The sequence below is a fragment of the Gracilinanus agilis genome, chromosome 6, assembly GCF_016433145.1.
Source record: "Gracilinanus agilis isolate LMUSP501 chromosome 6, AgileGrace, whole genome shotgun sequence".
NCBI classification, from domain to species: domain Eukaryota; kingdom Metazoa; phylum Chordata; class Mammalia; order Didelphimorphia; family Didelphidae; genus Gracilinanus; species Gracilinanus agilis.
The window spans coordinates 105,367,216-105,389,095 of record NC_058135.1 but is presented as its reverse complement, the minus strand read 5'-3'; the positions used below and the strand labels follow the sequence as shown (position 1 = coordinate 105,389,095).

At 37.5% G+C, this 21,880-nt stretch overlaps 1 pseudogene; it reads left to right on the top strand.

The window, feature by feature from the left end:
- Positions 1-11,054: 11,054 nt before the first annotated feature.
- On the top strand, positions 11,055-11,341 carry LOC123251581 (annotated as a pseudogene).
- Positions 11,342-21,880: the final 10,539 nt, after the last annotated feature.

Genomic DNA, 21,880 nt, shown 5'->3' with positions numbered 1-21,880 from the left:
AAGTAGACCTTCATATCATCTGCAAAGAGTGATAACTTAGTCTCCTCCTTGCCTATTTTGATACCTTCAATTTCTTTTTCTTCTCTAATTGCAACTGCTAGTGTTTCTAGTACTATGTTGAATAATAGAGGTGATAATGGGCATCCTTGTTTTACTCCGGATCTTATTGGGAAGGCTTCTAATTTATCCCCATTGCATATGATGTTTGTTGATGGTTTTAGGTATATACTATTTATTATTTTTAGGAAAGGTCCTTCTATTCCTATACTTTTCAGTGTTTTCAATAGGAATGCATGCTGTATTTTGTCAAAGGCTTTTTCAGCATCTATTGAGATGATCATGTGATTTTTGTTTGTTAGACTATTGATATGGTCAATTATGTGGATGGTTTTCCTAATGTTGCATTCCTGGTATAAATCCCACCTGATCATGGTGGATGATCTTCTTAATTACTTGCTGGAGTCACTTTGCAATATTCTATTTAAGATTTTTGCATCTATGTTCATTAGGGAGATTGGTCTGTAGTTTTCTTTCTCTGTTTTTGATCTCCGTGGCTTTGGAATCAGTACCATATTTGTGTCATAAAAGGAATTTGGTAGGACTCCTTCTTTGCTTATCATATCAAATAATTTGTATAGTATTGGGATTAGTTGCTCTTTGAATGTCTGATAGAATTCACTTGTGAATCCATCAGGCCCTGGCGATTTTTTCTTAGGGAGTTCTTTGATGGCTTGTTCAATTTCTTTTTCTGATATGGGATTATTTAGGTATTCTATTTCTTCTGCTGTTAATCTAGGCAGTTTATATTTTTGTAAATATTCATCCATATCTCCTAAATTGTTATATTTATTGCCATATAATTGGGCAAAATAGTTTTTAATGATTGCCTGAATTTCCTCTTCATTAGAGGTGAGGTTTCCCTTTTCATCTTTGATACTGTCAATTTGGTTTTCTTCTTTCCTTTTTTTATTAGATTGACTAGTACTTTATCTATTTTATCTGTTTTTTCAAAGTACCAGCTTCTAGTCTTATTTATTAATTCAATAGTTCTTTTACTTTCAATTTTATTAATTTCTCCCTTGATTTTTAGTATTTCTAATTTAGTTTCCATCTGGGGATTTTTAATTTGCTCGCTTTCTAATTTTTTGAGTTGCATGCCCAATTCATTAATCTCTGCCCTCCCTAATTTGTTAATATATGCACTCAAGGATATAAATTTCCCCCTTAGTACTGCCTTGGCCGCATCCCACAGAGTTTGGTAGGATGTCTCATCATTGTCATTTCTTCAATGAAATTATTGATTGTTTCTATGATTCCTTCTTTGACAAATTGGTTTTGGAGAATCATATTATTTAATTTCCAATTAGTTTTTTATTTTCCTGTCCAGATGCCCTTACTAATTATTATTTTTATTGCATTATGATCTGAGAAGGTTACATTTATTATTTCTGCTCTTTTGCATTTGTTTGCAATGATTCTATGCCCTATAATATGGTCAATCTTTGTGAATGTGCCATGTGCAGCTGAAAAGAAGGTGTATTCCTTTTTGTCCCTATTTATTTTCCTCCACATATCAATTAGATCTAATTTTTCTAGGACTTCATTCATCTCTCTTACCTCTTTCTTATTTATTTTTCGGTTTGATTTATCTAGATCTGAAAGAGGAATATTTAGATCTCCCACTAGTATGGTTTTACTATCTATTTCCTTCTTGAACTCTGCCAGTTTCTCCTTTATGAATTTGGGTGCTATGCCACTTGGCGCATACATATTGAGCGGTGTTATTTCCTCATTGTTTATACTGCCTTTAATCAGGATGTAATGACCTTCCCTGTCTTTTTTAATCATATCTATTTTGACTTTGGCTTTGTCAGAAATCATAATAGCCACTCCTGCCTTCTTTTTCTCATTTGAGGCCCAAAAGATTTTGCTCAAACCCTGAACCTTAAACTTGTGTATGTCCACCCGCCTCATATGTGTTTCTTGTAGACAACATATGGTGGGATTTTGGTTTCTAATCCACTCTGCTATTTGCTTCCATTTTATAAGCGAGTTCATCCCATTCACATTCAGAGTTATAATCATCAGTTTTGCATTTGCTGACATTTTCGAATCCTCCCCTCTTCCTACCCTCTTTTTCCTTATACTCTTTCCTTTTAAATCAGTGGTTTGTTATTGAGCCGCTATCCCTTATCCCCTCCCTTGATTAACTTCCCTAACTACCCCCTCCCTTATTTTTCCCCCCGGTCTTTTTTGTTTTTAAAGGCCTTATGAATTCCCTCCCTCTTCTCCCCTCCCTTTTTTTGACCTCCCCACTCCCCTGCTCCCCTTGGTTTATCCCTTCTAACTTTCTCAGAAGGGTTAGATAAGAGTTTTATGTCCCAATGGATAGTATAGCTACTCTTCCCTCTCCGAGTTGATTACACTAAGAGTAAGGTTTGATTATTACCTCTTAATGCTCTCTTCCTGTCCTTCTTATAATAGTATTTGTCCCCTCTCCCTCCCATGCCCTCTTTGTGTGTAATAGAATATCCTATTTTCTTATTCACTGCTATTCACCCCCTCTTTCCCATCCCCCATGTCATCTTAGATTATTTAGTGTTCCACCCTCACCCTGTGAATTATTCTTCTGATTACTATAATAATGAATATTATAATAGTGAATAGAGTTCACTACAGAGAATTATACATAACGTTTCTCTACATAGGAATACAGATAATTAGATCTCACTGAGGCCCTTAAAAAGGCAAATTTAAAAATTATAAGTTTTCTTTCTTTCCCCTCTGTATCTTATTTACCTTTTCATGTTTCTCTCGATTTCTGTGGTTGGATATCAAACTTTCCATTTAGCCCCGGTCTTTTCTGTGCAAATACCTGGAATTCTTCAATTTTGTTGAATGCCCATACTTTCCCCTGGAAATATATAGTCAATTTTGATGAGTAGTTGATCCGTGGTTGCAGGCCCAGCTCTCTTGCCTTTCTGAATATCGTATTCCAAGCCTTGCGATCTTTTAGCGTGGAGGCTGCCAGATCCTGTGTGATCCTGATTGGTGCTCCTTGATATTTGGATTGTTTCTTTCTGGCTTCTTGTAAGATTCTTTCCTTTGCTTGGAAACTCTTGAATTTGGCAATTATATTTCTGGGTGTTGTCCTTTCTTGATCAAATGTCGCAGGTGTTCTATGAATCCTTTCAATGTCTATATTGCCCTCTTGTTGTAGGACTTCAGGGCAATTTTGCTGAATTATTTCTGTTAGTATGAAGTCCAGGTTTCTATTAATTTCTGGTTTTTCTGGAAGACCAATTATTCTCAAATTTTCTCTTCTAGACCGATTTTCTTGGTCTGTCACTCTCTCATTGAGATATTTCATGTTTCCTTCTATTTTTTCAGTCTTTTGACTTTGTTTTATTTGTTCTTGTTGTCTTGAGAGATCATTAGCTTCTAGCTGCTCAATTCTAGCCTTTAGGGACTGGTTTTCAGCTATAATCTTTCGGTTTTCGGCTATGATCTTTTGGTTTTCGGCCATAATCTTCTGGTTTTCAGCTATAAGCTTCTGGTATTCCTTTTCAATCTGGTCATTTCTGGTGTTCAATTTGCTTATCAGTTCATTTGGTTTCTGAGCCTCACTTTCCAATTGCAAGATTCTACCTTTTAAACTGTTATTTTCTTGCCAGATCTCTTCCATTTTCCTCAAAATCTCAGTTTTGAACTCTTCCATAGCTTGTGAGGAGTTTTCCTTATTTGAGGAGCGTCCAGATGCTTGTTTGTTCTCCTCCTCTCTTTGCTCGGTTGTCTGGATTTTCTCTGTGTAAAAGTTGTCGAGTGTTAAAGACTTTTTTTCGTGTTGTTAATCTTTCTCTTCTGAACTTCCTGAGACTGGGTAGCCATCGTTAGCCCAGCAGCTTCTCAGGTTTATCCTCACGCTCAGGGTCTGTCCGCGGTCAAGCCCCCTGGTGGATCCCCTTGCTTGATCCTCTGCTGGAGGTTTTTTTACAAGTCTCAGGGCGCTGCTTCCACAGTTGTACACCCATCTTCCTCCACCCACGCCTCCGCGGAGCCTGAGCTCTGAGCCCGCCTGAGCTCTGCTCCCGTACTCTGCATCCTAAGCCCGCGCTCAGATTTCGGGTGCATTCTTTGGCTTTTTGGGGTCTCAAATCTTACTGCTCTCAGGAACAGGCCCCGAAGCTGCCAATGACTCGATGGGTGCCCCAAACTTGCTCTATTTCTTTTTAGCTGGCCTCAGTGCTACAGGTGTTGTGTGTGGAGGGGGTGGGGGTGGGGTGGTTGCTCAGCCCGCGATTTAGTGAGAGCTGTTTCACCCCTTTATAGCATGGAAATGCCTCGATTCCACGTACCTTCCACGCTGTTCCCTGTTGTGGGGTTCCTCCGTTCGTCTGGACTTGTTTTTATGTCCCCTTGAGGAGTTTTGTGTGTTTCGGTCAAGAGAGGTTAAGAGCTGCTTCTTACTCTGCCGCCATCTTAACCCGGAACCTCCATATATCATTCAATGTTTTTAAAGTTTTATTTGTGCCTTTTATTCTTTAAACCACAATCATTTCCCAATAAGCACCATTTCTGCCCCAAACTACTTTTGTAATAATGAAAATAATTAAGCAAAACTAACCCTCACAACAACTACATCTATCAGCATATACAATATTTGGCACCCATAGTCTCACCTCTCCTTACTAAGAAAGTAGAAAGAATATATTTCATTACCTGATATTTCTGAACTTAGATGTTATTTTTATGTTTTATTTTCATTATTGTGTATCATTCTTATTTTGCATCAGTTCATAAAAGTCATTCCATGTTTCTCTGAATCTTTCATCTTTGTCATATTTAATTTCACTCATGTACCAGTTTATTCTGTCAGTCAATGAGTACTTTATTATCAAAGTCCAAGATTTTTTTCCTTCCTTATATCTTTTTGTTTTTGGTAGGGGCAATATTCATTAATTTTAGTAGAATGAGGGCAAGAGGGATAAAATATCAAAGAAACAAAGAAAAAGGCAATTAGGGAATCCATGGTTTGACTGCACCTTTTGTATGGGCTATAAAGTTCTATGTTTGTTGCTTTCTAAATTACATTTCTGATGAATATTTACTGACACTTTATTTGGCATTTTGCTCTCTTCTTTTTCCTTTCAAAAAGCACTTTGGTACTATAAGTAAATCAAAATAAGAACAGTGCAGGGTGTTCAACCATCCAGTGTAAAAGGTTTTGTTTGTTTGTTTTCAAGTGAAGTGACAACAGATTGTGTTGAGACTGATAGCAAAAAAGAAGATGGGAACCAGAGTCAGGGGTGGTGGATAAGGAATACTTCAGCAGTATACTGAGATAGTCCAAAGAGTTATTTTCAGGAAAGCAATTAAAATAAACACAGCCAACTCCCTATTATGTCAGATTGAGGAGAGAGCTCATAAAATTAAACCAACAGTCACAAAATTTGCAAACCAGGCATGTCAAATACTGAATAAGTGAAAAAGAATGGAAAACAATTCATTTCCTTCCACACTTCCAAATTCTACCTTTTCATTTTCAAGATTGCATGATTATTTCCATTGTTAATTACAATGATGACTTCTCTGAGCCTCAGTTTCCTCATTAGTATAATGAGAAAGTTGGATTAGATTGCCACTAAGATTCTTTACAGCTCTAAATCTATAATCTTCTAGTCTGTTAGCTGTTGCACAGGATAGGAAGGCTACAGCTCTCTTATCATCATTTTTCCATTGAGCAGTTAGGACACATGACAAAGCCAATAAGTACTTCCAGAGTCTGTAAACTCTCTGAGGTCAAGAACTAATTGACTTGGTTGTTTTTGTATCTCTTATCAGTCCTAGAACAGTGGTTTAGAAAAAATAATCATTTCAGTATTTCAATGGCCTTGTGAGTTCACTGAATACTGTGGATATTCTCTCCATGGTTGCAACCTCTCTATATTTGCATGCCCTATGTGACTCTTGTCTTTGTTTCCTTAAAGGTCCTTCATCAGGGGTCTACCCAATGCATTCAGTACCTTTCTCTTGTTTTCTTGACACTGCATGGATGCTGACTACTCAGTCAGTTAATAAACATTTGTCAAGTGACTGTTATATCCCAGGCAATGGGCTAAGTGCTGGGGACACAAATATGAGAAAAGCAATCCATGCTTTCACAGAACTTTGACTCCAATAGGGGGACTCATAAGAAAAAAGGAAGCTCACAAAGTGGAAAGAAAGAAGGTACCCAATAGAGGGACAGGATGGAGAAGACCAAAGGAGTACAGTCAGTTGAGAAATGAAGAGATGGCTGCTCTAGACAGGACCTATCTTAAAAGGAGGAGGAGGAAAGCTCTTTGCCCACCAATCAGAAGAGTCTCAAAGGCAGAGAACATTCATGAGCCGTGAGTCCAGGACTGATGTCATCTTGTAAGTTAAGAGGTTGCTTGGGAATGATGAAGAAGGCCAAAAGAGTAAGTCAGGTGTGAAATGCTGATGGAAGATGGCCATGGGCTATCCATCATTATCTCTTGTTTTCATTTATCCAGTTCTCTCATAATATCCTTATTTCATTTATCCTACAATAATCTTCAGTTGTAATGTATTGCACCTTGCTCAAACTCAAGACATCCTTTTTTTGGGGTGGGGGGGGTGTTAATCTTCAATTCTAATTCTTTGGAGATTGTGAATTAGCATGATTCATAGCTAGATAACATTACCAAAGGAATATCATTGTTTTTAAAACCAATTTGAAGATCATTGACCCATTGGAAAAAATAGAAGTTCTTTTGTGTGGCTTTTTCAAGCCAAAGCTTGGTATTATTTAAAACTCTGTGCAAATTCCCAGTGAATATCCAACTCACTCCCAGATTCCCAATGAAAATCCAGTTCAATTCTGAGTCAAGATCTTTAACCATGTATACTAATGAACCATATATCTAAAATTATCCATTGTCATGATCTGAGCAGAAGGCATTCTTCATATACTTGGTTTTTACTATGTGAATGGTTAGGCCAAATTCTTTTGAGACAGTAATTATATATTTATTCATTTAATTAATTAATAACAGGAATCATTGAAGCTTAGAGTTGTAAGTAGGAACTTGCTAGTGTATTATCCAATCCACAGAGTATAGTACAGGTGGTACAGGAAATAGAGCTCTGGTCTTGAGACAGGAAGACTGGTTTTCCTGAGTTCAAATCTGGCCTTAGACACTTATTAGCTATGTGACCCTTGGCAAGTCACTTACCATTGTTTGACTCAGTGCCTCATCTGTAAAATGAACTGGAAAAGGAAATGGCAAACTATTCCAGCATCTTTGTCAAGAAAACTTCAAATAGGGTCATGGGGAGTCAGACATGACTGAAACAACTGGATTAGACCAAGAAAATGTAAAGAAGAGAAAAACAACAGGATGATATCAGAAAAGCAGATAAGGAATTATAATAAGTATGATAGTAACAATATTATCTAGCATTTATGTAGTACTTATAGATTTGCAAAATACTTTACAAATTATCTCATTTGATCCTCACAACAACCCTGGGAATTGGTGCTATTATTATCTCCATTTTACAGATGAGGAAAATAAGAAAGACAGAGGTTAAATTACTTCTTCAGAGTCACAACTAATAAATATCTGAAACTAGATTTGAACTAAGGTCTTCTGACTCTAAGCCCAACCCTTTATCTACTAGTAAAGTGGATAGATTAGATTTACCTAGTAGAGAAGATTTATCAAGAATTTAAAATGCTGGAGGTTAAGAATATAAAATAAGACTAGAAAAAAAACTGGGACCATAATATAGAGTGCCTTAAAAAGCCACACAAAAGAACTTCTATTTTTTCCAATGGGTCAATGATCTTCAAATTATTTTGTTTATGTATTCCATCAATTTAAAAAAATGAGGATATACCCCCATTTTATGCCTAGTTATTTGTAAAACATAGACTCTAATAATAACATATGTTATAAATCACAAAAAGTAGATATTTTCAAAAGATAAGATGAAGATGAAATAATATTTGATCTTAAAGTCAAAGGGAGCTACTGGAATTTAAAGAATGGGAGGGGAGCAGGTGACATGGTCAGATTTTGACCAATTACCTGTGTGGACTATGGAGGATGGATGATTGAAGAGGGAAAAAACCTGTGTCAAGGAGAGCCTTGCAGTAGTCCAGGAAGAGGTGATGAGGGACTGAAGTAGAGTTGTGGCCCTGTAAACAGAGAGAAGGGGAAAAATGAAAAAAAGAGAAAGAGAAAAAAAGGAAAAAAATACGCTGTGGATGTAGAAACAGGATTGATGGTCAATATAATGTGAGGGAAAGTGAAGCAAAGAAGATAACACTGAGGTGCTGCCAAAGATGACAATCTTGGGGATGAGGAAGATGGCCATGCCCTTCATAGAAATAGAGAAGTTTAGAACATGGGGGGAAATATAATGTAATAAGATCTATGATGTACATTGCAACTCAGCCATGCCTTCTCATCTTATGCCACACTCTGCCCCATTCAAAATGAAAATGGCTGCACCAAAGCCAAAGCTTATCTTCTAAGGGGCACCAACTATATCCACAATGGGAATTTGGGTATTGAATTTTAAATGGACTGTCCTTTGTGACCTGCTCCTGGGGCAGGAAGCAGGGAATTTGGGAAATTAACAATGAAGGGAAGAGGTTAAGTGGGAGAATGTTAGAGAATAAGGCAAGGGATGGTTGTTTGGAACATAAACACTATTATTAGCTATTACAGGAAAGTGTGATTCAGTCTATCTCCTTATTCTCTAATTGGTGGATCACATCACACTTTGGCTCATGCCCTGACCCCACCTTGGAGATCACTGCAATGGGCAATGAAGTACCACTGAAGGTTTTTTTTGAGCAGGGGAATAACCTAATCATATCTTTGTACACAATTAGAAAGATGATTTTGGTAACTGTGTGAAAGATGGGTCAGAAAGAGTCATAAACAAGTTAAAAGATGATTAAAAATACTTTGGCAAGGGGGCAGCTAGGTGGCTCAGTGGATTGAGAGCCAGGCCTAGAGACGGGAAGGTCTAGGTTCAAATCTGGCTTCAGACACTTCCTAGCTGTGTGACCCTGGGCAAGTCATTTAACCCTCATTGCCTAGCCATTACCACTCTTCTAACTTGGAGCCAATACACAGTATTAATTCCAAGACTGAAGGTTTTTTAAAAAAAACTTAGGCAAGAAGTGATAGAGGCAATGGGAATGGATGGAAATAGATATGAAATATATGTATGTAATAAAATAAAATATATACATAAAATATAATAAATACATAAATAAAATTAAATAAATGCCCATATTCATAATAGAATCTACAGGACTTGGCAAGCAAGTGGAAGTAGGGGATGAGGGAGCAGGAAGAATCAGATGATTTCAAAATTTTGATCCTAGGTGACAGGAAAGAGAATGGAATCATCAAAAGAATTAGTGAAGTTGGGAGGAACATCAAGTTTTAAGGGGAAGATGATGAGTCCAAAGCAGGACAAAATTCCAACATGATCTTTGACAGAAGTAACACTTGGAAAGAAAATGAGCATCAGGAAAAGATGTGTAATTGTACTTTCAATTGAGGAGAGAAGAGTAGGACAGGGCTATTGCCAGTAGAGGACACAGATAAATGAACAAACTCTTAAGTTTTTCCCTTCTGAAAAGTATAGTGTTTAAGAGTGAGGTGACTGATGCTAACTAAATGATTGGCTTTCATGTAAAATAATAATTCCATCGGATAATTTGTATTAATAAAATACTTAATATACTTCACATATTTTCATTGGTCCATTTTACCCTAGGACAATCCTATTAGGCAAGTAGTTCAAGTATTACGATTATTTTCATTTTCAATGCCAGTATGCTTTGTTGCACCAGCTGCCTCCTTCGCCTCATTTGTAAGAAGTTCACAGATCATTTTTCTGTCTGAGTTGGCTAATTGAGTTGGTTAGGGGATAGTTCAAAATTATACAGTTTAGTTTCCATTTTTAAAAAATACTTTTGATGTAAAGATCACACTAGTTCTTTCTCTGAGAACCTTAACTAGGATGGGTAAACAAGATCAGTCCTAGTGTGCTGAAATTTAGAGGGCTGACAGCTAAACAGCATTTATGAAAAGAGTAGTGAGACATAGTTTCCTTTTCCAAGTGATCCTTCAATACCTGTACCTCACCATTATAGGAGAAGAAAGTGTTCAATATGTAGGAAGATATCTTGAGCTGTTTATCCAGTAATGATTTATTTTAGTTTCTTCTGAGCTAGTTACCTTCTCAACAACTTTCTCCTCTTGTTTCATTTTCAAAGTACTGTTCAGTCCTGATTCATGGTGTCCTGCGCCATGGTGTCTAGTATGTGTGGCATGACCAATTCCCTTGGGTCACCATCTACTTCTCCTTGCACCATTATCATCATTTCTCTCTTCCCAGACCTGGCAGCATGATTCCCACATGCTACAGACCACCACCTTTCTCTCAGTGAAGACAACTACTTTCCCCATTACAACTGTGACGTTGCCTGCTGCATCCCAGCACCACCAGCATCGTGCCTTTCACAGGTGAGTGTCCAAAGTCATTGTTGACTTTGGCAATGTTAGTTTCAACCTAATGTTTCTCAGAATATGGACTGAGTCATCCATTTTCATGAATCAGAAGCTCACAGGAAAGACACTACTGGTCACTAAAAGTAAAGGAGCCATGTGAGATTCTAAGACCTTTGTGCAATGTATTTGAACTCCTCTCTGGAATGACCTTACCCTCTGTTCTCCCCAAGTGATAGTCTTTCCAGCAAGAGCCTCATGATGTACCAGAGTCTCTGTCTTCCTTCTCCCCCTAGAATGGCATCCCCAAATCTCTTCCCTTAAAATTATTGTACCTCCTTCTCTTTCAACACCTCCTCCTTCTTCTTCTTTGTCCTCACCATCACCATCATCTTCCTTCTCATTCTCCTTTTGCTCCTGCTCCTGCCACTGCTGCTTCTCCCCCCATTCCCTTGGAGTGGACCATCCTGGTGCCTTTTTTGTGAAGCAGTGGCTGAGGAGACCTCAGGACTCACCATGGCCGATGAGAAGCCGAAGGAAAGAGTCAGGACTGAAAACAACAACCACGTTAATTTGAAGGTGGCGGGCAAGATGGTTCGGTGGTGCAGTTTAAGATTAAGAGGCACACACCACTTAGTAAACTAATGAAAGCCTATTGTGAATGACAGAGTTTGTCAATGAGGCAGATCAGACTCTGATTTGATGGGCAGCCAATCAATGAAACAGATACACCTGCACAGCTGGAAATGGAGGATGAAGATACAATTGATGTATTCCAGCAGCAGACAGGAGGTAATTACTAAAAAGAGAACCTGCAACTCTACTCCAGAACTTTGCTCCCAAGGAAAACAATACATTCACAATTAGAAAATCAAGACTTGGTTCCTCCACATCCTGACTACTGCAGTATAGTTTTCTCTGTTCTTTGATTCCTTTCCTCCATTCCTTTATTGCACATAAAGTAACTGTTGTATGTGCACAGGCATAATGCGTATTTTTTAACAAAATGGCCAATTATATGTTTTGATACATATCAAATGGAGATGGGGAGGGGAAAAATCAAACTGGTTCTGTGAAAATATCCCTTTTCTCCATTAGTGGCATGCTCATTCAACTTTTATCTTTATATTCAAGTAAGTTATTTTGCCCTCACTGTTTAACAACAACAACAACAAAATCACAAAAAAAAAACCCTTGCATACCTTGTTTGATTGGATAATTTCAATTTATTTTTTAATCACCCAAGGACGATTTTATAACTTTTTTTGTACGTGGCTGTTACATGTAGGGCAATCTCTGTCTCTCAGGAGGGATAAATTACTATAAAGAAAATGATCCTAGATATTTTTCCCTTCAAGTCAAACATCTTGTTGTTTAAATAAACTTCTTGTTTAAGATAAAAAATAAAATAAAATAAAATTATTGTATCCCAAAATCTAAGATCTCTCTCTGAGATCTTCCTCCTGCTTCTTCCAACTGAATTTGTCCTACAAAGTGAATATAAAAGCCCTATTGTTCTTGCCCCAGATGCACTTTGTAGTGCCTGCCTGGATAGAATTATGAACTACCTCTCTGCTTTCCTTTCTTTGCTTTGCTTCTATTATGTCCCATGTTGAAACATTCCTCTCACTTTCTGGATTCCTGTCCATCCTCAAAAATTTAGCTCCAGTCCTGAATCTTCCAGGAAGCCTGTGCTGATTCCTCCAGTGAGTGTCTTACAGAATAGTTATCTGTACAGTACTATATCAATATTTTCAACAAGACAAGAATCATGTCTTATAGTTTCTATTTCCACATAATCCTATGCCACATTGGTGGCATATTAAAATGAACTGAATTCTGATAATGGTTCATTTCATATAGGTAACAATTACTTCACAATCATGAATTATCTTCAAAATGAAACAGAAGAAGAGAAAGTTGTTGGGAAGTGTAGCTAGCTCAGTAGAAACTAAAATCAGTCATTACGGGATAAACAACTCAATATATTTTCCTACATATTGAATACATTTTCCCCTCCCATAATGTATATCAAACTAGTTGGCAATAGTTTCTTGTACTCAATGAAGAATTCAAAACCATGAGTGGGACTGGTCTCGAATAAGAATTTATTCATTCATTCATTATCAACCAATTATTAGGTCCTTCCCTAGCATGTCCAAGACGATAGAATACTTACTCAGGTAAACATATGATATCTAGCTCAACTACGTTCACCCAGGAGAAAGAATTCCTAATTATGATCCTGCCTTATATCAGACCTTTAGAGTTATGACGAGAACCATAATTTAGATGGTTTTTGTAAAGCATTGTACATATATTATCTCCTTGGGTACTCAAAATAACCCTGAGATAGGTGCTCTAATATTCCCATTTTACAGATGATCCTGTTGAAACTCAGAAGGTAAGCAACTTACCCAGGGTCACACAGTTGGTAAGTGTTTGGGGTAGAATTCAGGTACCCTAGTCCAACCCCCCTTGTTAAAGAGATGAAGAACTGATTTTCTGGGAGGATCATAAATCCTTTTGCTGGCTTATAATGTGGTGATTATGTTTAGATGTCCCCACAAAAAAGAACCAGAGTAATTAGTTGTGTGTTTTGTTTATCCAAACCTTTGCTATTCAAAGATAAAGAAGGAAGAGGTGTGAAAGTAATGGATATAAGATAAAAGGTGAGATTACATCTAATTTAAGCAGGCTCTGAGAGCAAGTACTTAGGCAGAATAGTAGCTAAACCAGGGCCAATGTGGTTTTGTTACAGTCTTGGCAATTGGTGGAACATGTGCTGCCCCCACTGTAATACTGCCCTACAACTCACCTTGGAATTCCCAAACCTACCTGTGCCCCCACTGCTGGACTAAATTCATTGCCTGATATCAATAAAAATTAGTCTTGGAGACTTTATATTAAATTTGTAAGTATCTATTAATAAAGAGAAAGAAAGAAAAGAATAAAGTTTCCAAACTTTCTAACTTAAAGTAAGTCCCCAGCCAAATTAATTCTACTCCATCAGGTCCTAGATTCTCCATGCGCCCTGGTTCATTTTAAAAGGGGGGGGGGGACCCGGGGGAGCTCAGCTACCCACATGTTTGGACCAGACAAGGCCAGCCAAGGAGCCAGCTTGAGTTCAGGAAGGAACCAGAGCCCAAAAGACAGAGTTTCTAGATTCTGGCCTGGGCTATATCCCCTTGAGAGAACTTCATGGGCTGACCTTTCCAAATCAGTCTGAACCCTCCCCCAGAATCCTTCAGTTGGCCCAAGGTTTCATCTCAGTCTCCATATATCACATCCTTTGACTTCCATGACTTCCACTAGTCAGGAATCTCTCCTGCCATGATGGCAAACTAAGACACATGACTCTGTGACTCCTATGACTACTCATTGTGGTGAGTCTTCCAGGATTGGACTGGGTTGGAGGTCACACAGCCACAGCACCCATTTCCTGGGGCTCTTCTTCCCTCTGAGGGACATGGGGATTTCCATTTACAACATCTGCAACCAAATTCAATTGAGTCACACCTTTTCTGCCCTCCAAACTTCAAACCTTGATCTCTCAGCCAATCAGAAAGAGCCCTGTGGTCAAAACTGTGGTTCAAGAGAAGTGAACCTAGCAGAAAAGCAATTTAGTTAGGTCTGTGTCAGGGGTCAGCTCTGTCTCCTGACCAAGAGGTAGAGAAAGACCATATAAGGAAAGATGATTTTCATTGGGAAAGGTCATCAAGGGTGGCAGCTAACATGGGTTAGTTAGCTTCTTCAGATAGATGATAACCTCTGGATTTTCTCAGCCAATGAGGAAATGGGGAGATCTTCCCACACTAGGCTTAGGAAATATATCCTGTAGTGCCTGCCTTCAAGGTGTGCCTGTACCAGACTCCAGTTGGTCAGGTACCTGCTCTTGCAAGGATGATAATAAAGGGCTTTTCCACTTCACAATCAAACAAATTTTGTCTTATACCTCTAGTCTTTCTTTATTGACCACCCACCATAAGGGCAAAGATTTGACACTGAAGGGCCAAGTTATCTCCTTGCCTAACTCAATTCTACTTGTGATTAGAATATCCTTGTCATGTTGTGGCCCCCTAATTTTTCTTTTTCCTTTCTTTTTTTTCACTCTTTAATACTCTCTTATTTTCTCCCCAGTTACATATAAAAACAATTTCAGCACTCGTTTTCTAATATTTTGACTTCCAAATTGTCTACCTCCCTCCCCTTTCCTCACTCTGAGACAGTAAGTAATCTGACCTCAGTAAGAAATGTGTTATCATACAAAACATTTCCATATTCATCATTTTGTAAAAGGCATGTTTTAAAAAATAAAATAAAGTGAAAGCTGTATGTTTTGATCTGCAGTTAGACTCCATTTCTTTTTCTGGAGATGGATAGTATTTTTCATCATGAGTCCTTTGGAATTATTTTAGATTATTGTATTGCTGATAATAGCTAAGTGATTCACAGTTGTTCATCATAATATTACTACTGTTGCTATGTACAATATGCTCCTAGTTCTATTTACTTCACTTTGTATCAATTCAACTCACTTTCCAGATTTTTCTGAAACCATCCTGCTCATCATTTCTTATAGCAAGATAATATTCCATTACAGTCATACCACAACTTGTTCAGCCATTCCCTACTTAATGAATATTCCCTCAGTTTCCAATTCTTTGCCACCACAAAAAGGCTGCTATAAACATTTTTTGTATAAGTAAGTCCTTTTTCCTTTTTTTTTTGATCTCTAAGTAAAGACTTAGTAGTGGTATTGCTGGATCAAAGAGCATGCACATTTTCAGAGACCTTTTGGGCAGTTTCAAATTGTTCTCCATAATGGTTAATTAAGCCCACAGCTCCACCAACAGTGTATTAGTGTCCCAATTTTGCCACAACCCCTCCAGCATTTATCATTTTCCTTTTCTGACATAGTAACCAGTCTCATAGGTGTGAAGTGATACCTCAGAGTTGTTTTAATTTGCATTTCTCTAATCAATAGTGATTTCAATCACTTTTTCATATGACTAAAGATAGCTTTGATTTTTTTCTCTGAAAACTGCCTGTTCATATATTTTGAGCACTTATCAATTGGGAAATGACTTGTGTTCTTATAAATTTGACTCAGTTCTCTATATCCTTTACCTTTTCTCAAATTTTTTGACCTAAGCTCAGTGTTGTTTTATTGTTGTTTAATTGTGATTTCATTGGTGTAGGGAGTTTCTGGGGAGAAACTTTTTTTATCAATGCACGTCAAAACCTTCCTCGCGATGTGTAGTTTTAAAGCATTATTTTGAAGTAGGTATTGAAAGGTTAAGTGACTTGCCTTGAATCACATAGCTAGTATACGTTGGGGAGCAAGACTTGAACCCAGTAATTTCTGATGCCAAGACAGGCTTTTTATCCATTATGCTACCCTGCCTAGTAAGGTAGATATCTGTTATAAAATGAATGGAATGCATTCAGTGGTGTGCTGGTAAATGATTAACTATCAGCTATCTAGACCAGGGATGATGGTTTACAAAACAACATACTTTAAAGTTTAATCTGCATTATTAACATTTTCTCCCTCATTTTCTTAAGTCCAGATTTTAAAAAATAAATAAATAGAACATAAACAAAACTCTGATTTATAGCCAATTTCTGAAATATAAATGTTCTTATAGAAAACTGAACTATCAGCTAATGTGAGCTAACTAATTTGCCCCTGAATTGTCCAGAATAGCAAAACATTCTTTACCTTCATTTTTCATTTAGTTCTATATTAGATCCTATGAGTCCAGGTGGAAAGGCCTCGTGAACTGTGATGAATAAGTTCTGGTATAGAGGTTTCAGGGACTAAGATGACCTCTGTCACTGCCTGTGCTTGGGCATTGGGTCAATGGCCAATAGCCAATAGCCTCTGCTAACCCAAAGACATATTCATCTTTTAACCAAATCCAACGAGCACATATCCATTTAATCTACAGTGGTAGCAGAAGAGAGCTCTGTCTCTTTAGTCCTGCATTATTCTTGTTGTTCTCATCTTAGGCTTTTATATGACCATTGGTCCTATGGTTTTTTGTTTCCAGATACTGAAACTCTACCAACTGTTCCATTTCTCATCAGACTTTCTCCAAGCCCTTGTCTTTGAATCTGTTCATTAGCAGTTGTGTTTTTCCTTGCTTCAGAAGCCCTTACACTCAAAACGTGAATTGGAGTTGTGATTGTTTTAGCTCTTCTAGAAAATGATTTGGAATCATGCTAAGAAAGTGATCCAAATGTCCATACCTTTTGACACAAAGATCTTACTGCTAGACTTATATCCTCCAAAGGCCAATAATCAAAAGAAAGGGCTAACCTGTACCAAAACATTTATAGCAGTCTTTTCCTGGAGTAAAAAAAAAAAGACCTGGAAACGAAATAGATGGCCACTGCCTGAGAAATGGCTAAGCAATTGTAGTACAAGAGTGTAATGGAATATCACAGCAGTGTACAAAATTATGATTCTGATGAATTCAGAGAAGTACAAGGGGACTTATATGTATTTATACAAAGTGAAGTAAGTAAAATCAGAAAACAGTTTACACAACAATGTAAATGGAAAGTACAATAAAACTATTTAAACCAAATGATACTATAACAACCAAACTTGGCTCCCCAAAAGAGATACAAGATGCACTTCCTTTCCTTACTTGCAGGAGTAATAATATAAAGATAGTGGGGGTGAAAGCAACCTCTCACTAATACAGAATTTGAACTTTCTATATAATCTCAAACTTGGTTAATGTGTTGGTTACCTTCATTGAACTACTTTTTTTTCTCCTATATATTTATTCTCTGTCATAAATGACAGCTCTCAGGAAAAGGCAGAGAAAGGGATATCTTAGTAAGTTTAGATGCTATAAAAACATATCAACAAAAATTTAAAATGTAACTAGATAAATATAGTACATATTTTTAAAAAAAAGAATTAAGAAAGTTAGGATCAGGTTTGTACATGAGTGGCAGCCTATAAAATGCCATGCCATTAATTCATGTGCCAGAGTGAGGTATTTGAACCAATAATCATAAAATTCTTGGCCAGACTTACTGGTAAGGAGTAAGGCCACCTCATCATGTAAGACTGGAATGAAGGAGAAAATAGTGGCAGAAAGCATATGAGTGATATGACATGAGGAAGAGGGGAGATGAGGGAACTCACATAAAATGGCCTCTATTTTTTCTGTAAAATGTGAGGCAAGATCTTAGCTGAGAGCATGGAGTGAAGAGGGGGTATCATAGGAGGTTTAAAGAGAGTTGAAAAGGTTTACAAGAGTTGTTGGAGAATAGGATGTGTGTTGATTAAAAGAAAAAGGTGTAGGTGTAATAGGATTGTCTGGCAGCAGTGAGGGCCCAGTTAAAGTTGTGTCACATAAATTTGAAGTGGAACTAATGAGAATGGTTGTATGATTTTCTTCACCTTTGTTCAGTAGCACACGTTTGAGAGAAAGGGTAGACAGTGAGAATGATCCAAGGCTGAGATCTGGCAGGGTACAATTGGTGAAATGTTAAGGAGGTTGAGATGCAAAGGAATAGAATTGAATTGATTCTCTAAGAAGTTAAGATGGGGGAAAGAGGAGTGAGTGACTTGTTTAGGGGAGATAGTCTGAGAGAATTGAAGAATCAAGAGATTGGAGGTTGTGACATAGATGAAAAGTAGAATTTAGTAGTGAAAGCCAATAGGATAGGTGAAAAACCAAAATGTTGTAGTTGGTTAAGAGGATTTCAGAATTCTTAATACAGAGATGGTACATTTGTTGGTAATGGCAAGATCAAGGGTATGACCATCTTTGTGTGTGACGAAGGAGGGGTTGAAGAGTAAGTTATGGGAAGTAAGTAGTTTGAAGAACTGAAAGGTTAGAGTGTTTAAGGACAAGTCACTGAGCATGTTGAAATTTCCTAGTATGAGGGCAAGAGTTGAGGAGGAGAGAAAAATTGTAAGCCATGAACTAAACTCTTTAGAGAAGGAAGATCTGTTGACAGCAGCTACCAGAATTTTGATTGGGGAGTAAAGATGAATGACATGGATCTCAAAGGCCTCTTTTCTGGATCTCTTGGCATTGCCTGAATTCCCAACGAATACAATCAGTTATTCCTTATTTTGATTATATAATCAGCCTACTTCATTCTTCAGTCAGATACCTCCCTGATAATCTTTTCTGCTTTTTTCCTTCAGTTTTTCATTAATAATATATTGAAAACTATTCCAGTCTATCATGAATTTTCTTTTTTTTAAAAACCTTTACCTTCTGTTTTAGAATCAATATTTGTTATTGGTTCCAAGGCAGAAGAGTGATAAGGACTAGGCAATGGGGGTCAAGTGACTTTCCCAAGGTCACATAGCTAGAAAGTGTCTGAGTTCAGATTTGAACCTAGGACCTCCCATCTCTAGGCCTGGCTCTCAATCCACTGAGCCATCCAGCTGCCCCCTCATCATGAATTTTCCCATATCCCTTTGGACACCACAGTATTTTAATACTTCAAATACTGTGATAATCTATGACTTGCAGATATAAAGAATTACCTGATAGATCATGAATTGCCAAATCTGTTGATCTCTTCTCAGTCACCATCTTTCTCGACCTCTCTGCTGCATCTAACACTTCTTCTGGATACTTTCTCTTCTCGGGGTTTATTCTGATATTGATCTACTTAGTTCTTCTCTTAATTATTTGATCTCTTTTCAATTTCTTTTACTCAGTCTTTATCCATTTCATGCTAAGTATGGATGTCTTCCAAGCTGAGATGTGCTGGAAAATATTTAACAACTGACTTTTTGAAAATGCAAAATGTACTTTTAAGTTATAATCTGCATTTTCTCCATTTCCTCCATAACTTTCTTAGGTGTAGACAATTAGTAAAATAGTAAATCATGCTTTTATTTGTATTTTTTTTGCCACTTTCCAAGGTATAGATAATCAGACATCAAATTTAATGATTAGCATATGAGCTAATTCCAGTACAACCCTGCTCTCGTGGCTTTGTCTTGTTCCTTTTTCTTTTCTTTCTCTATTCTCTCACTTAGTCATTTCATTAGCTTCCATTGGTACAATGGGTTCTATGCAGATAACTCCTACATTTACATATCCAGCCTGATTCCCTCTGCTGAGTCTCATTCCCATACCACCAAGTACCTCTTGGACATTTTGAACTGGATCTCCCAGAGACAGGTTAAAACTTCACATGTCCCAGGCAAAACTCAATATTCTCTTCTCCTTCAAACTTCCCCATTTCTGTTATGGCACTAAAATCCTCTGTATCATTTAGGTTTGCAATCTCAGTGTTATTTTTGACTACTCAATTCTTACTAACGATAGCCAATCAATGACCAAATATGATAACTTTTAACTCCACATTTCTCCTATATGTCCTTTCCTTTTCATTCACTACCACTACCCTCATTTCCATTCTTGATCATTGCCATACTCTTATGATTCACCTCCTAATCTCAAACCTCTACCTACTCCTAAGTGTTCCCCACATTACTGCCAAAGTGATTTTTCCCCCCTAAAGCATAGATTTGACCATGCTATCCCACTCCACTGGATCCAATCAGTGAACCCAGTGGCTCGTCTTACCTTTAGTATTAAATAATAATTCCTCTTTATTTTTTGACATTTCAAACTCTTTACAATTTGTCCTTATTTTTCCAGTTATTTTCCAATCATTTCCCCAGAATTCTTGCACATTATTCTCCTCATGTATTCTATGGTTCAGCCATGTTGGCTTATTTGCTGTTCACTCACCATAGTCCAGTACCTGAATCTATGCCTTTTCCTTGGCTGTCCATCACACCAAGAATATTCTCTGTCTCATTTCTTTCTCCTACATTATCTGGCTTTCTTCAAGATTCAACCCAAATGCTACCTTTAAAAGGCTTTTCTGATCTAGCCAGATGCTAGTGCTTTCCTTTTTAAGGGCACAATTGATTAATCTGTATATTGTACGTAATTACCTTTTTGTTGTTTCTCCCTTTTAGAATGTGAGCTCCTTGGGGGACTACTTTTGCCTTCTCTTTGTATCCCCAGCACTTAGCAATAGTACCTGACATAAAGTGGGTGCTTAACTTAAGTACTTGTGATTGATTGGTTTTAAAAAGAGCAGTCTAGATTCAAAGAGAAGTTGGAAATCATTAATAACAATGGAAAATTCCCCAAAATGTAAAGCTTTTCATTCTCCCCATCCTATCCCATTCCAGACACCCAATTCATCATCTATTCTCAATGATAGCTCAAGAGAGATACTTATGTATCAGACCTATGGAGTGTCTATGCAACTGTGTAACATGGTCTGTGAGTCCCTGAGAATGTGCATATAGTTTGATCTCTTTTGAGATATTATGGACCTTTTTAAGAGGTTCTGCAGAATCTGAAGGTCTGTTACAATAAGCACAAAGTTATCTGCAATGAGAAGCTTCTGGAGGGACTCCCCTTCTATAAGGAATCCCTCTCCTACTTTGATTTTGTACTAGAGAGCTTCTAAGAGTGTCAAATACCTTTGACAAGGAAATGTCTGTCTTTTCTTTGCTTCTCTTGAAGTTCATCTGAAATGATAATCAAAGACAAAAAGGCAAATTGTCTTTCATGACTTTAATACATTTCTGGGAGTAATGTTGAAGAAGAGCCTTTAAGTTTGTATTTTGTGGGGGTGGCTGGATAGCTCAGTGGATTGAGAGCCAGGCCTAGAGATGGGAGGTCCTAGGTTCAAATCCAGCCTCAGACGCTTTCCAGCTGTGTGACCCTGGGCAAGTCACTTGAACCCCCATTGCCCATCCTTACCACTCTTCCACCAAGGAGCCAATACACTGAAGTTAAGGGTTAAAAAAAAATAAAATAAAAAATAAAGATTGTATTTTGCTCCACTGAATCAAATACTTTTCTGTAGTTGATATATAAACACAATGGGAACCTCTGCACTTTTTAGTCAACTCTGATTATAAAGATATGACTTGGTTTGAGAATTTTACTTGCAAGAGCCTGTCCATTCCCTTCTCATATTTTCACTAAGAACATCCTAACTGTGAACTCTTCCACAGACTGTGAGGTCCTTGAAAGCAAGGACTGATTTTTACCTTTTTATTCTAATGCCAACCACAGTATTTGGCACATTTTTGTTGGTCATTCTTTTCAGTCATGTCCAACTCTTTTTTTTGTCCTTGTTTGGGGTTTTCTTGGCAGAGATATTGGAGTAGTTTACCATTTCCTTCTCCAGATCATTTTACAGATGAGGAAACTGAGGCAAAGAGGGTTAAACAACTTGCCCAAGGTCACCCAACAAGTAAATATCTGAGGCCAGATTTGAACTCAGGAAGAGATAAGGTTTCCTGACTCCAATCC